Source organism: Oratosquilla oratoria, chromosome 30, assembly GCF_046742065.1.
Source record: "Oratosquilla oratoria isolate Oo_2021 chromosome 30, ASM4674206v1, whole genome shotgun sequence".
Classification (NCBI taxonomy): Eukaryota; Metazoa; Arthropoda; class Malacostraca; order Stomatopoda; family Squillidae; genus Oratosquilla; species Oratosquilla oratoria.
In genome coordinates, this window is record NC_134806.1 from 5,281,332 (window position 1) to 5,296,781 (window position 15,450).

Here is a 15,450-nt window from a genome sequence, read left to right on the forward strand (position 1 = left end):
ATCATTATATGTTTTAGATAACCTCTTTTAGTATTCGCTATCACTGGCAGGGATCATGGATAAGTAAAAGAGTACCGTTTATCCGGTGAATATTGTGTCCAGGTGATAATCAACCACTGATCTCAAAGAAAGCTTGGATAGCGCAAACTGTCCGTCGGCAAAAAGTGAAGCCCGCATATTATGATCGGCGCCATATTGTTAAGACTATTCGCGCTTGTGATAGAACTGTAGATTATGGCTAAGAACGGGACTCAGTGTTGTGCTTTTGGTTGCAACAAGCGTATGAAACGCAAAATAGAGCAGGAGACGAATCGAGGTGATAGTGAAACCAGCGAAGATGAAGAGTCAAAGTTAAAAAGACGATTTCACTGCACTTTTCACTCACAAGTAGACCATAGTAGCATATTTAGTGACTAAGGCATCATATGCTTTTGTAAGTAATGGAAAGGCTACTGTGAATTACTGGGCAGTAGGGTTATTGTTGATTATTCTTCATGTAGTTCATGTTTTGGACATATCAGAACACCTTTCATCGTTCTGATAATACTAGTCAAAGATCTACATGACGGCATAAAAATAAAGGTTATTGAATATCTACTAACTTGGTCTATCTTCTGCTTACATGTTAGCAGCAGAATATGGTAAGACAGTGTCAGTGTCTGCTGGTGAGAACAGAAATCTATCAGGGTCGTAGCCTTCGGGGAAATTTTCAAATTTCTATCTTCAAAATTTTCTGGTAACTACCCCACCAATACACTCCTCCCACAAACTACAAATCCCTTCATTGAGTACTGGTAGATCAATGTATTTAGAGGGAAATAATCTACCTCGTGAGGGATTATAGATGTGTAATGTATGAGACATGTCACAAAATGATGTATGATAGGAAAAATAACGTTCTCACATTTGAAAATCATAGCTCCCTTTTTTTTTTTTTAATATTTCATAATTAGATAATGTTTTTCTGGACCTTGAATCAACCCTTAAACCCTGTGCATCCTTCTGAAGGCCCAGAACACCGTCATAATGCAGATGAAACCACAATACTATTTTTTTTTTTTTGGGGGGGAGAGGGCCCCCCTGACTCCCCAGCTTTTGCAACAGAGAGAACCCCTCTTTTGCACTTTTCTCCTGTTGCACGCTTATTTACGCACAATGCATAACAGACAGCTTTGCTACATGTTACGTTCTAATATTTTGCGTCTTGATTGGAATACAGGTTTGCATACCTCTCGAATTTTGTGAATGGCATCCCACCCTCCAGATTTCCCTCTGTTTACTGCTCCCTCCCCACCGGACATTTGGTCCAGCCTACAGCCCTGTCTATGATATCTCGTAACGATTCATGAAACTGCTCATTAACAGTTCACCCAAATTTTTCAATCCTTAAAGGAAAATCAGCGATTTGAGCGGATTTTTACCAAAAGGACTCGGTGTAAATACCGTCCTGAGTTCTCAAAACTGCTCCCATCAAAATGGTCGCCGCGAATTCTCTGTGGTTTCACATTCGAAACAAAAGATGCACGAGCTAGTATTTCTTTTGAGATCAGTGTAATCAACCTCGCCATTTCTTTCTTATACGTTCATAAGAGATATATTTTTCTATAGAGTTTGTTTTCAGTAAATAAAACAGAAACAAATGATAATATTTATATTAATTTTCTTATTATAAAAATGAGACTGAAAAAGAGCGTAATTTTTATCGTCCTTGGTGGGGTTACGGACAACATTTAAATATACCTGATTTAACCTAATCTAATCTAATTTAACTTAACCTAACCTAGAACATACTTTATTGAGAGGTTATTGACGTGATCTTTCTTGCTTTCCCTGTATCCGTGCTGTAACAACGACAAAATTGGTGCCCACATTATGAACATGTTCTATTATTTCGAAAATTAAATGACATAATTACTGAGCATGATTTTCTTAAAACAATAAACAATAGAAATGAAAAATAAAAATTATTGTTGTTCGAAAATAAGTGGGCAATGACGTATCAATTTGATTAATTTTGAAATTTAGTTAGGTCATTATAATTTCTTCCCTATCATTTGTCATTGAAAACAATTTTCATGCAAAAAGAAATACTCTAAATTCAATACGGAAACAAGTGAAACTGATTACCATCCATGTAATGTTTTGTAACACCGCTGTGACTGGGTAAGCTTGTTGTCGTGGTCGCCTGAGACCAAGTGTTTTGATATTATAGTAGACGCAACTAGAAGTGGCCACTAAGGCGGGGTTAGGGAATTTCCCGGTGTTGTCACATCTACACAGATAACACGGCTCGCCCACCCACCCGCCCGCTCTCTTTCTCTCTCTCTCTCCCTCTCTCTCTCTCTCTCTCTCTCTCTCTCTCTCTCTCTCTCTCTCTCTATATATATATATATATATATATATATATATATATATATATATACATACATATACACAGGAACCCACAGTCGGAGAAAGAATAAACTTCGAATAAAGAAAAATCCTATATTTCGGCTATCAACTGTAGCCCTCTTCAGGAAAGTACATAAGATAGAGAACAGAGGGGACTTATAAACTACAGTAAGAAGAGATGTGGACAGTTGACCTCACTCAGGCGCGGGGCAAACTGGGGTGGCGGAGGAGGGAGGAGGTGAGGAGAGGGGAGGATGTAGCGTCCGCATCAACTTGGCTACTGCTGCGCGTGAGATAATGTCAGGTGTCCACTGCCCTTTAGAAATATTAATATAAGGGCATTCCTCAATTAATGCTGATTCGACTATTTTCCTCCTGAAACCGCAGTGGGACATATATATATATTTATATATACATGTATATATATATAAATATATATATATGTATATATATACATACATATATATATATATATATATATATATATATATATATATATATATATAATGTATTTATCCATGGCGAGAACGTGCGTGTGGATGCAATGCTTTCTGAATGCAGTGTGGGGGCGTGGCCAGAGAAGGGATGGAGTGGCAACGTCGCTCTCTCCTGCTCATATGCCATGTCCACGACTCGAGGAAACGAAACCTTTGTATAGAAAACATTGCTTTGATTTTTACCTCAGTGGTGGTGTGTGACAAAAAATTATAATATAATTATATGTGGCAACATTATAAAATTATAAAATAGAATTTAAGATAAAATAAGATTATAAACTAATTATATGTGGCAACACAGGGGGAATCCCCGTGTTCCGCCCTAACGGCCAGTTTTCGATGCACCGAGTATAGTTTGCTATCCGACCGCACGGTTCTATTAAAGATAAGCTAAGGATCTAGCGACTTTAATGTATACATTCTCATTCAACCCTAGACTATATCAGTGGCGACGAAGGACTCCACGCGGTGCATTGTATAGTGGAAATAATAAAGTGAATGGGTTGGTTAGATTGAGTGCGTTTTTCGGGATGACGCCATGAAGGAGCATACCAGGCTATATTGAATCTGAAGATTTCAATCATTAAATGAAGAGTGATTGGTTGATGAAATTATGCTGAGCGATTAGGGGCTGAATCATCTGGAGTGGCTGCAGATTTGCTGATTTTTATTTACGCATCGACGTTTTGGTACGTTCGTTTGGGTCAAGATCTAAATAAATAAGGTCAGACCGTTTGAATTATTGTGCGCAGCTTCTGACGTCATTAGGCTGGGTCCGTTTTCTCTTTGTGAAACACTGAAGAAAACTGTGAAACGCCAAGGAAGACAGGAACTATAATATTTTATATATATTATATATATATATATATATATATATATTATATCATATATATTATATATTCATATATATAGACAGGAATTATAATATTTTATATATATTTATATATATATTTTATATAATATTTGTCAGAATATAACTAATTGCGTGGAGCGGTGCGAGCGAAGGCAACAACATACCTGAACGACGCACCAGCTTCAACTGACAGCTATAGGACCCGCGAACCCCACTTTGAACAGCCAGGTGACGTTCACGGGCCCGCTGCGCCAACTCCCTCGAAATTCGGTCGGAAGTGGTTAGACCTGTTATTCCTTAAGTTATTCCTTAGATCTTGGTTTGGGTAAGCTGGTTTAGAAATGGCAACGAATCAATTAAAGATTGACTCGTTTGATCCTTCCAAGATTAATTTAAATCTGCGAATTAATCTATTAGAGCAGCATTTCCCAACCTTTCCCGACCATAACACCCCCTGCTGTCATGTCTAAGCAGTCCAGCACCCCTATCTTATTAAAGAAAGTGAAGTGTACTGCTTGATGATTTGTTTTCTTGATTCCTAAGAACGGAAACAAATTGACAATATTGTTTGTAGAAGAAAGAAGAACACCTTAGAAACATAAAATAACATGGAAAAAGTCAAATATGCACAACTGAGTAATCAATTATATATATATTAATGTGATTCTTGTTGTTGCTTATGCGCGACTAGTTTCTCAATTCGAGGCCTGATGTTGGTCCAATAAACTCGCTGCTCTCGTGTCAGATACATAACTCGTACACGTACCGAACGTGTACCACATCTGGCTGCGCCTTGCTAGGACGTGATATTTTGTTGCCATGTGTGCTGCCATGTGTGCATCACTTCCCAGCACCCCCTATAATTGATTTCAGCACCCCATGTTGGGAAACGCTGTATTAGAGGCAAATCTCAATAACTTGTCTATTACGGAATATTTGTATATATATATATATATATATATATATATATATATATATATATATATATATATATATATACATATATATATATACATATATATATATATATATATATATATATATATATATATATATATATATATATATATATATATATATCTTTTGGTTTCAATAGGAACCGAGGTTTTCAATGTTCTAGGTAATTTGTGTGCGTCAGTATTCCAAGTTTCAGAACTTATAATTATATCTGTTCGTTTTTGAAAGCGCACTATGTGTTTAAATCTTCTTATCATAGGAGCCGTTTTGTATTCCAACAAAGGAAAGAGAGGAAGATTGTGTGAATGAGATATACGTAGACCTAAAAAAGTTAGCCAACGGTTGTGCATTTGGAACCCAATTTGATTCCAGGGTAAGAGACCAATTGTTTATGGCAGTGGAAAATGAAGCTTATTTTTCAAACTTGGTAGCCTTGAATATAGTTTTAAAGAACATGAACTCGATTAAAGTGTTAGAAAATATTTCAAAATTGGAAAAAGCATATTTTAGTGAGACCACAACGTCACAGTCTGATGTTGAAGTGGTGACGAAAGTTGGTAGACATTACGGCTATGAACATGATAGTTAATATTTTATCATCATTAACCTCATCACAATCATCCAGAACCTGGCTTTCTTCCTTTTGTTCTTACTAGGTGAAGCCTTATATTCAGTTTTCTTTTCACTAAATCTAGGAGGATTTTTTTCCTCTTTACACACTTTTTATAAATGACCCTTCTTGTGGCACAAATTACAACTAAGGTGATTGCTGATGCAATGAATAGATTACCCCTAGATGATGATTTGCAGTCTGATACACCAACTGAATATTTAGGATTGGTAGAGATAATTGGTCTTGATTATACGAATATTTGTTTTCAGAGTATTAGACAAATGACTAATAGAGATCCTATATTGGTTCAGTTAATGAATTGTTTAAAACTGGGATGATCAAAAGAGCACAATGTGTCATTGTTAGAATACACTGCTCTTCATAGTAATGTAATTTTGTATAGAAACGGAATATTGATTCATGTTGATTTAAAAATTAGAGTGTTAAACCATTTACATAGTGGTCATAATTGTATAAATGCTATGAAAGCAAAAGCTAAAAATTGGGTATGATGGACAAAGATAGACCAAGACATTGGAGAAGTCACTAAGAATTGTAGCATTTGTTTTAAAAAATTTAAGAATTCTAAAACTCCTATATTGTCTTGCCCTAACGTTGGTAAAACATGGCTTAGATTGCATATAGACTATGCAGCCCCCTTTGATGGGAAATATTTCCTTATGATGATAGATTCCAACAGTAAGTTCTTGAATGTTTATTTTGCTACTGTTGCAACTTCTACTGTGACGATTAGACATTTAAGACATTTTTTTTTTTTTGCTAACTACGACATCCCGAATGCTATAGTGTCCTAATCTAGTTTCTAATGAAATGGAGGAGTTTCCAAGAAAAATGGCATTCTCAAATGGATTGGCAGAATGGGCAGTAAGAACATTCAAAGAAAGACTAAAAAGTTTCAGAAGGGTGATATGCATACTAGAGTATATAGATTCCTCTATAGTTACCGATGAACCATAATTTCTTCCACTGGTACGTCTCCGGAGATAATGTATAACAGAGTTTTCAAAGGTACTGTAGAAGCTGTTAGTGCAGGGCAGATCTTCCAGTAGATTGAGTAATGAATTGTTTAAGGAGGAAGAGCCCTTGTATGGTCTGGATGATGAAGTATTTATTCGCAATTTTGGTAAAGGTTCTCCGTGGGTGGAAAAGAAAATAATGATGAAGTGCTTGGTTCAAGGAATTTTTAGGTGAAGGTCCAGATTTTTGGAAATGTCATTTGGAAGAGACATGCAGATCAGATTATACATAGATTTGTGGGTCGTTTGGGCCAACCTAAGAGTGAGGTATTAGGCAATTCAAATGATGCTTCCATAGATAACTCCTCAGTTAGAGTAGATGTTTCTAATGATCCAATGTTGGATTCACCGATTAATAGGGATAATACCATTAGGAAGTTGCTCTCACTTCTAGTCCTGATTCTTTGGTCCTCATCACCCCTCCCTTCCTCACCTCTTCTACTGGCCCGTCCCACGATCTTGGCGACCTTGAGGCCCATGGGTAGGACAAAACCTCCTTGAGGACCTCTCGTACAGTATCAGCATCATTCCCGGCGATGATTCAACCAGAGCCTCGCCTGACCTCGTGATGAACACTGGGTTCTCTGAGGAACGCAGTTCCATACTTGGTGACTTAGCAGCATGAGAACGTTTTGCATCCGACTTCTCAAGCATCAAACTTGACCTCGCGCCAATTAAGAGCACCTGACCCGTGTATACATAGTAAAGACCGGACGAACGCCGAAGTTTCAGACCACCTCGGAGCATTACATTGTGAGCCTGGTTCCCTGCTTTCTTGCTTTCTCACCTCCTCCCCCCTCCCCCGTAAGGAGACCAAGTTGGGACACGACTTGAAACGTACAATCACCTCCCTCGCCGTCTCTCCCCTGCCCCATTTTCTCGCATTTAGAGCGAGCCCTATATTATTATTGGCGCCCAACATTCATTTCTAAATAAACAAATTCTCTCTATCAGGATTTGCCTTCAAACTAGCCTAACAGCTGGCCCTCTCCCGCATACAGACCAAGCTGGGGCACAACTTTAAACAGAGTTGTTACCTCCCTCCCCGTCTCCTCACCTCCCCCCCTTTTTTTTCTTGCACTTAGAGCAAACTATCAATTGGCACCCAGCGCGGGGTAAGACTACTAGCCTAACAAATACTAATGTAGAACCTCCAAGAGAAGACCTAGTAAGTAATAACCAAGATTGCTCAGAGCAACTAACTGAGAGGAGACATTCCAGTCGTATCCGTGGACCACCTGATAGGCTGGACTTGTAACTATAACTTAGGTGTTTATCAAAAGGAGGGAAATATAGTGTTTTGTAACCCCGCTGTGACCAGGTAAGCTTTCTGTCGTGGTCGTCTGAGACCATGTGCTTTGCTATTAATATGTTACCCGAGCACAAGGTCCTATTAAAGATAAGCTAAGGACTTAGCGACTTTAATTCATGCACTCTCAATCAACCCTTGACTATATCAATCCAAAACTCTATAAATTCTGTATTTCCTTTTTATTCACACACACACACACACACACACACACACACACACACACACACACACACACACACACACACACACACACACACACACACACACACACACACACACACACACACACACACACACACACACACACACACACACACACACATATATATATATATATATACATACATACATACATACATATAACAAGGCTTTTCCCCCTTACTAGGGAGGTAGCCAAAAAGGAAAAGGCATAAAATCATTCCCACCCATTCCATCCCTGAATACACTCCACACCCCTCCACCCTCCCTCCCATCTTAGCACCTCCTAGATGACGGGTCATCCCTGCACCCTGTCCACTGCCCTGGGTCAGAAGCAGTGTCGCAAGACACAGCACATCCACAGCAAGGCCGCTTCATTAAATCGGCGACCCCCCCTCTCCGTCCCCCCATATAAAGGAGAGGACGGGGAGAAATCCTTTCGGGCTGCGTCAAATTTTTGCTCACACACACTACCTCACCCCCCATCCCCCCGTCCATTCCACCTCATGCATCACAACATCTTCCATATACAACCATTCTCCATTCACCCCTGTCTTCTGTCCTCTCCCGTCCTTCCTCAACAGACATTCCCCTCTTCCCCAAAGCCCCCTTCACCCCATCCATCCACCTCATCCTAGGACGTCCCCTCATGTTCACTCCCTCCACATCTGCCCTCTATACCTCCTTTACTAGTCTTTCTTCACTCATTCTTTCCATGTGTCCAAACCATCCTAATACTCTTTCATCAACCCTATTTCCCAACTCCCTTTCCACCCCTGTTCTCCTTCTCACCTCCTCATTTCTCACTCTATCTAGCCTAGTAACCCCCATCATACTTCTCAGACACTTCATCTCAAACACATTCAAGCTACTTCTCTCTTCCTCTCTTATGTTCCATGTTTCTGCCCCATACAGTGCTGTTGGCACAATCACTCCTTCATACAGTCTCCTTTTAGCATCCATTCCCAAATTTCTATTCCCTATTACACTTTTTAATCCACCAAGGCATTTACTTGCTTCTCTCAATCTACATTCCACCTCCACCTTTACTCCACCTTTTCCTGCCACATTTGCACCCAAGTATCTAAAACTATCCACTTCCTTCAGTTGCTCTCCCTTAATGCTCACTTCCAGATTACTGCCACTTTCACCCCTTGTACATCTCATCACCTTACTTTTACCCACATTTATCTTCAGCTTTCTTCTATCACACACTCTCCCAAACTCTGTCACCAACTTCCTCAGTCCCTCCTCCGATCCTGCCACAAGCGCAGTGTCGTCCGCAAACAACAGCTGGCTCACCTCCCACTTTTCTCCATTTTCTTTAACCATCTCCAATCCCTGACCCGCTACCCTTGCATTTACCTCTCGCACTACCCCATCCATGTATAAGTTGAACAGCCAGGGCGACATAACGCATCCTTGACGAAGTCCCACCTTTACCTCAAACCACTCACTCTCTCCATTTCTAATCCTGACACAAGCTCTACTACTCTCATAAAAACTCTTGACAGCTCCCAGAAGCTTTCCTCCTATCCCGTATATCCGCATAACCTCCCACAGTGCCTTTCTGTCTATCCTGTCGTAAGCCTTTTCCAGATCCATAAAGGCCCAAAAAACATCCTTCCCCTTTCCTATAGCTTTCTCACATATCTGTCTTACCACAAAAATCTGATCTACACAACCTCTACCTGTCCTAAATCCACACTGTTCCTCACCAATTACTCCTTCTGTTCCTCTCCTAATCCTCTCAATCAAGATCCTCCCATAAGCCTTCCCAACTACACTTAACAAGCTAATCCCTCTGAAACTACTACATTCACACTTGTCCCCCTTTCCCTTGTAAAGTGGAACTATAGAAGCACTCCTCCAGTCCTCCGGCACTCTACCTTCTCTCCAGCAAACATATATGTATATATATATATATATATATATATATATATATATATATATATATATACATATATATACACACAGACAGACATGACAGAATTGAATAGACACCAAGAGAAATCGTTTAATTTATTAAACAAGCAATTGATACAATTAAAGTGCTTATAAATGGTCACAATGTGAATAACTAATACTTGGTTGACATCCCCTTTGCTTTTTTCAATGCAAGGACCCTTCTAGGCATGCTAGTGATTAGTTCACGAATATCATCTTAAGGGATTTCTTGCCATGTTTCCCGTAGTAATCCTAAGAGTTCGGGCTTTGAAGATGGCTTCCTGTTCTTTTTGCGAAGTTGTCGGTCTAATATGCCCCAGAAGTGTTCAATAGGGTTCATATCCGGGGACTGACTTGGCCATGGAAGTTTTCTGATCCCATTTTGGCTCAACCAATTTTGTGTTGCTTGAGCAGTGTGACAAGGAGCTCCATCTTCCATAAATAGGAAGACATTTTTTACTTATTCTATCACTGGATAATATTGGAGTGAGTCCTTCCTGTAATATAGAAACATATTTTCCTGAATTGATGTTTCCTTGATACTCCACAAGCTCTAATCAACCATCACTCCAAATTGCACCCCACACCATTATTGAAGTGCCCCCATGTTTCACTGTTGGCTGCAGTCTTTTGAGGTCAAACTCTTGACTACAGTCTCCAGACACACCCTCTTCCACCGTCAGAAAATAATGTGAATCGTGATTCATCAGAGAAAATGACAGTGCTCCAAAAGGCCACAGGTCTCTCCACCATCTCAACAGCCTAATCCTTTCTGTGCTTGATATTGGCTGGACGGAGTGGTTTCGTTCTTGCAGCTCTGCCATTGTAGCCCAGTTTGTGGAGATACCTGACAGCTGTTCTGGGACTGACATCAGTTTGTGTTGCTATGTCAGAGGCCTTGCAACGTGGATCCTGTTCGACATTTCTTTTGACAAGACGCAAGGTTCTTTCTGGGATCCCGGGACGACCTGAACGAGGTTTTGTGCCCTTTTTGCCCTCTCTGGTGAATTGTACCATCACTCTGTTAACAGTAGAAAAGGATATTGACAGATTTTTAGATATTTTGGGTTGACTAAGTCCACCTTCATGTTGACCCACAATACGACCCCGCTGAAATTCAGATAGGTCTACTGCTCCTTTGGTTCGTGGTATGCTTGATTGATATTGTATGTGATCTGAAACATAAATCTAGGTAAATATAACGTATTAGGTAAATTTAGATAAGAGCAGAAAGGCATTTCCTTGGTGTCTATTCAATTCTGTCATGTCTATGTATGTATATATATATATATATATATATATATATATATATATATATATATATTATATATATACATACACACACACACACACACACACACACACACACACACACACACACACACACACACACACACACACACACACACACACGTATATATATATATGTATATATATATACATATATACATATATATATATATATACAGTATATATATATATATATATATATATATATATATATATATATATATATATATAAATATATATATATATATATATTATATATATATATTACTTGGAGGGACCATACCATACACCAAGATAAAAAAAAAGTATATGAGCCCCCATCCTGTAGAAATTCTTGATCTACCCTTAGTATATGTGTATGTGCATCTGTATTTGCCTAATAGTGGGTATCTAACTATAATCTGGTGGAAATGCGCTAACAGCATCGGGTATCGTCCCTGTATCCATCGGTCAAATTTATTTATTTGTTTATTTATTATTATTTTTGTGAAATGACGTATCTGTACTGAGAAGTGCACTTTCGATAAACTTCAAGCAAATTTCCCACGACCTCGTAACAGTTTCTCATTTCAAAACAAGATATATTGCCTTACAGTCATATTAACTTCTTTCATTGATCTGACCATCGTAATTATGTATTTTTTTCTCTTCTCTCTTTCATCGATGGCAGACTTAATACTACAACTTATACATACATACATGCATACATACATATATACATACATACATACATACATACATACATACATACATATATATATATATATATATATATATATATATATATATATATATATATATATATATATATATATATATATTGCTAGGCTAGGGATAACTGTGGTTACTTTTTTTCTTATTTCAAGCCTTTACTTGGTGCGATGACCCCCACCCCAGTGCTTCATATTCTGATCTTGAGTGAATTAAATTCTCTCTCTCTTTTTCATCTCCTCGTCCATGTAGTGAAAAACCATACTTTGATCGTCACAGTCCGTACGAATATGTTTCGCCCAAATTCTTGTTGATATTGTTGTCGGGTGACAAATCATCCATAACCAACAAACCCATTTTTTTCCCCTTTTCATCCCTGCAATTGTTTCGCTTCACATTGATAACTGGTAGTCTCTTTGAACTTTTGCCCGTCCCTAATAATTTGCATAGTTTGGCGTTTGATTTTATTTTCCACACATGGCTCTAGTCATAACTTTCTTTTACAGCCTTTCTAGACAATTTGATTTTCACGACGGTCAGAAACACTGGTCCAGGCCCGTGCAGAGGGGGGGGGGGGTGCTGGGGGTGCCCGAACATCTGCCCCTTTGCCCTGTGCCCCAAAAGTGCCCTTCACAAAAAATATATGAAAATGAATGAAAAATTATTTCTCACAGGCTTTTTCCATTTTCTTACCACTCAGAAATTATAATGTGGAAAATGGTGTTGCAGCCTACCGGATAGTTGCCAAATAGGAATAATTCAAAAGAGTGAAGTGCCCAATTTCCAGCCCAAAGCACCTGCCCCTTGCAATGTATGTGCACGTTACTGTGACTGGTCTACAGTTCAGAGTTTTCTCCTGACTTCCTCATTCATGAATAATCACATTAGCCCTCTTTCAATCCCTGGGAACAGTCTCTTCTTCTAAAGTACAGGTCGTGGGGCTTCTCTTGCATCGAACAGTGTACATAATTTGTTTACTTTCAGTGTTACATATCTCAGTCCAACAATCCTGTTGTCACTTTTTTCCTGTACAAAATTGTTTCCCTGAATGGAAAATGGTACTCGAACACGCGCGTATGTATTTAACTAATTGTCGTACTATACAGAAAAGGAGCAACGCTCTTTGGCTCCCGTCCTCTGCTCTCCATTCTATCATACCTCGTCCCATGTTCATGTACGGTTCCAACTTGGTTCATATCCTTAATATCCAATTATCATATTGAAATTTTGATTCATATATTGTTCCAGTTTGAGCTATATCACCTAAGTTATTCCAAGTACTTATGTATCCACACGGAAAACTGTATTTCTCCACATAATTTAGATATGCAGTCTTTCTTAATTTTTTTCTCAATGCTTCTAAAAGCCCTTCTATCACTAATCATGAGATCACTTCTGTTAATATAGTCCCCTTTGGCGACATGAATACTGTAATGAAATCATCTCTTTCTCTTCGATCTTTCAAAGTTGGCAGACCTACTGCTTTTAGTCTCTTTTCATGTGGTTTATCTATCAGGTTGGGGACCAGTTAGGTTGCTGCTTTTTGTATTCTGCCGATCTTGCCTATATCCTTTACTCTGTGTGGGGACCATACCACTGTCTTGGATGGATCAGGGTTTCTATGAGTCTTTATCGTGTATTCACCTCGGATCTGCTGCAGCCTCTGTTCGAGACAGCCAGACACCACCCTACGGCAGTGAGCTCAGAGCTCATTATTTGCCGATCTCTGGGTAGGTCTGAGACCACTCACACACCACACACCGTGTATGTGTGTGTGTGTCATTCACCACGGTCTTGGATCATGTGCTGGACTCCCAAATGAGAGTTCAGAGCTCATATATGGCCAAATCTATGGGTAATGAGATGACTTTACACACACGCGCGCGAAAGAAAAAATATAATAATAATAATAATAATAATAATAATAATAATAATAATAATAATAATAATAATAATAATAATAATAATAATAATAATAATAATAATAATAATAATAATAATAATAACAACAACAACAACAACAACAACAACAACAACAACAACAACAACAACAATAATAATAATGATAATAATAATAATAATAATGAATAAATAGATAAAATAAAAAACAAAATGAAATAAAATAATAACTCCTTGTTCACCATAGTTGAAGTACTGGTTCTTAGTGCAACGAGGCTGAGACCTTTTCAGTCCCGAGAGAGACTCGAACTTGGATACTTTAATTAGCGGTCAAGAGATGCACCACTGTACCGTCGTGTCATGTATGAGGTTGATTATGGTCGTGGATCACATAGTGGACGCGTGATCAACAACTATTACCCTCCTGGATAAAAACTCAGAGCTCATATACTGTATGGCCTGATCTATGGGTAACGTTATGACCTTACACACAATTCCTTGCCCACCAGAGTTGGAACACCGGCTCGCAGTGCAGCGATGCTGACTATTTCGCAATTCTGGGCGGGACTTGAACTCGGATCGCTGAATCAACGATCGAGAACAGTACCAGTACACATCGAGCCGTGTTTGTGAGTATACGTTTTCACCTAATTGCATTTAGTTAATTGTAATATGCATGAAAGGAGCTACACTATTGGATATTATTTTTTCCAAGTGTTCCAAATATTATACTAATTTTTTGATTAACTTATGGTCTAGTCTGGGTTATATGAACTTCTAAACTGTTACAGGAGTTTGCACCTGTATGAAAATGTGTTTTTTTTTAAATACTTTAATTTTTATTTTCAATTTGTTTCCATAGCCATGTGATTCTTTCCTGTCTCAGACAAAAAAAAAATGTTATTTTTACCATATCATGACCTGAACACTGCCATCAATATACCTATTTCTCTTTCTTTCAGTGATGGTAGATTCGATGTTTTTCACTCCTCTTTCTACATTTTATCAACAAAAAATAAAGGAGACAGATTCCTTAAAAGTAAAGATTCCTTTGAAAAACGCAATATTGTTTCCATGGAGATGCGTCAGTTTGTGGAATAGATTTGAGGAAAAAATAACCCAGGCTAACATTACAAATTAACCTAAGCCAATTGTTCCAAATATTATACTCAGTTTTTAATTAACTTATGATTTTAGCATGGGATATATAAACTTCTAAACTGTTCCAGGAGTTTGCGCCTGTATGAAAATGTGTGTTTATTGAAATACTTTAAGATTTTATTTTCAATTTGTTCCCAAGACCATGGACTCTTTCCTGACTCAGACCAAGCTTTTTTTTTTCTTCTTCCTTTTACCCTCTCATGACCTGAACACTGCTATCAATATACCACTTTCTCTTCTTTCTTTTAATGATGGTAGATTCAATGTTTTTCACTCCTCTTCGTACATTTTATCAACAAAAAATAAAGGAGACATACTCCTAATTAGATTTCCAAGAAAAACGCATTCATGTTTCCACGGAGATGCGTCAGTTTGTGGAACAATTTTGAGGAAAAAATAACCCAGGTTAACAATACAAATTAACCTAAGTCAAATATGTATAACGAGGAGTATATATATGTATATATATATATATATATATATATATATATATATATATATATATATATATATATATATATATATATATATATATATATATATATATATATATATATATATATATATGTATATATAGAAGGTAT